The sequence below is a fragment of the Penaeus vannamei genome, chromosome 14 (assembly GCF_042767895.1).
Source record: "Penaeus vannamei isolate JL-2024 chromosome 14, ASM4276789v1, whole genome shotgun sequence".
In the NCBI taxonomy this organism is placed as follows: domain Eukaryota; kingdom Metazoa; phylum Arthropoda; class Malacostraca; order Decapoda; family Penaeidae; genus Penaeus; species Penaeus vannamei.
The window spans coordinates 4,364,257-4,366,756 of record NC_091562.1 but is presented as its reverse complement, the minus strand read 5'-3'; the positions used below and the strand labels follow the sequence as shown (position 1 = coordinate 4,366,756).

The 2,500-nt window shown below is 33.4% G+C and overlaps 1 protein-coding gene across 2 annotated transcripts in view; it reads right to left on the bottom strand.

Moving 5' to 3' along the window:
- LOC113800556 (uncharacterized) overlaps nucleotides 1-2,500 on the bottom strand; it is a 13,767-nt gene that overhangs the window by 11,208 nt on the left and 59 nt on the right. The window contains exon 1 of one of the 2 annotated variants that reach the window (XM_027351341.2): nucleotides 2,436-2,500. This exon is cut by the window's right edge and continues 59 nt beyond it. The gene's annotated coding sequence lies outside the window, so the exon portion shown is untranslated. Of the gene's footprint in view, nucleotides 1-1,882; nucleotides 2,348-2,435 lie in introns of those variants that run through there. The other variant, XM_027351342.2, reaches the window with a different exon arrangement.

The window sequence follows — 2,500 nt, the reverse complement described above, 5'->3', positions numbered from 1 at the left end:
CACACACACACACACACACACACACACACATACACGTACACATGCATACACACACACACACACACACACACACACACACACACACACACATACATACATACATACATACATACATACATACATACATACATACATATATATATATATATATATATATATATATATATATATATATATATATATATATATATATATATATATATACGTTCCGCAGCTCAGAAAATATTTAAGTAATCTACTCCCGGATTTTCAATTGTGGGATTTCCTGCCTTCTTGAATAGCGAATCACTGAGCTGTGTGGTGAATTTTAGGTCTGTGGTGATGTGTGTGATGACCTTGGTGTCCTATGCAGCAAACCTGATGTGTGTAGTGTGCATGGTGTCTGTGACGTGCGTTGTGATGTGTGTGGCGTGCTGGTGTATGTGGTGAATGTGATGTCCTGTGAACCTGGTATGTGCGGTGACCTCTTTATATGTGTGGTATATGATATATTTTGGAAAAGAGATTGGTAAACTACATTTGGTGAACCTGTGTATGGGCGACCGTAAAATGCATGGTAACAAGCAGGTGAAGGCAACATTATTGAATTCGTAAATATTCGTGATTAAGGCCATTCGTTCTCAAGCTCTGGAGTCTCCAGCATATATATATATATATATATATATATATATATATATATATATATATATATATATATATATATATATATATATATATATATATATATGAACAGCGATAGAATTGTACAGGGAAACTAAACACATATCGGTAGCTATCAGGTTTTAATATTCTTATCCTTATCGCAGAAGTACTATAACTAGTATGTCTGATAATAACCGGATTTAGAGGATGCTGATTGGCGAATCTATGCCCGACACATCCTACTTAGAAACCGACATTTTAATCACGGGAATGTGTATATATAAATTCTATCAATCAATACAAATTAAAAACGAAACAAATCACGAGAATGTATATATATATATATATATATATATATATATATATATATATATATATATATATATACATATATATAACCTTTCTTAAGTAATATTATGTTAAAAAATACGATACTGGGTTTTCCTAGCTGCAATCACATAATATCCAGAAATTGTCAAAATTACGTCTTTTTGAAGGCGTAAGTCCCCCCTTCTATAACCGTAAATATCATTGAATTATAACATAAAAAAAAATACAAAACTCATATACCTCTTAACTTTGCTATATAATCATACACAACCATGTAAGGCTACAATGATTAGGTTTACTTTAGACTAATCATGTAGATTTATAATTATAATGAAATGGAAAAAATATAGGTTTAATTCTTTCTCTTCCTCACACATTCAAGTTTATACGCAGGTCATGGGAAGTGATGATAATATTTGCGATGATAACACTTCATAAATCATCAAATTATATTCAAAGGGAATAATAACAATAGTAATAATGATAACAATAATAATAATAGTAATAATAATAATAATAACAATAATAATAATGAAACAATAATAGTAATAATAATATCAATAATAATAATAGTAATAATAATAATAATAATAATAATAATTACACGAATAATAATGATAACGATAATAATAAAATAATAATAATAATAATAACAATAATAACAATATTCATTGTAATGATATAAATTAATCAATCAATGAATCAACTGATCAACAAAGTAAACAAACAAAAATTAAAATAACACTGGCGACAATAACGCTGTAAATTCATCTCCCAAAACCTCAAAATAGTTCTTCACGCCATGAAAATGACGGTAATGAGTCGCCGATATTCATGCCCGCGGTTCACATGGCGGCCTCTCCCAGTATCAGGCGGCGGGCCAAGATAAACAGTGAAATGATTCTCCTACCTGGGCGAGGAACGTCAAATATTGCGTCATGTTATAAGTGTGGACATATTCGCCCGGGGGAGAAAAGCTACGTATTTCGCTTCTCATCATTGTATCTCTCTCCGTAGGTGGGTATACGTGGAGACAGAGGGATAAATGAACAAAAGGAAGAATGGAGCAAAATCTGGTGACAGTCCCTGTACGATTCCTCAAGGTGGAAAGATACGGCCGATTCCTCCCGCGACTAGCTGTGACGTCACGAACTGCTGACTGTGACGTGAGCGCCGTTCGTATCCGCTCTTGCTTGCGCTCTTACATAGGACGGAACATAACAAGGCAATTTATGTACGTAAAAATCAACCAGCTCGTTATCCTGCTCGGCTTAAACGACGTGTTTACACTAAAAACGCAAGCTTCGACACTTATTAAGACTGTTGTCATGTCGTCTTCAAGAACGGGCGATAGCAAGTAAATATTAAGTAACAAGGATATTTCTACCTTCCATTTGTCGGAACATTTGTAAGGACACGTTCTTAAACGAAGAGGAATCTAAATTGAAGTTATCTGTACTTACTTGCTTGCGAAATATAACAGTAGGAAATCTCCTGTGGTGCTCCTCAGCCAGGTACAGATATGCAC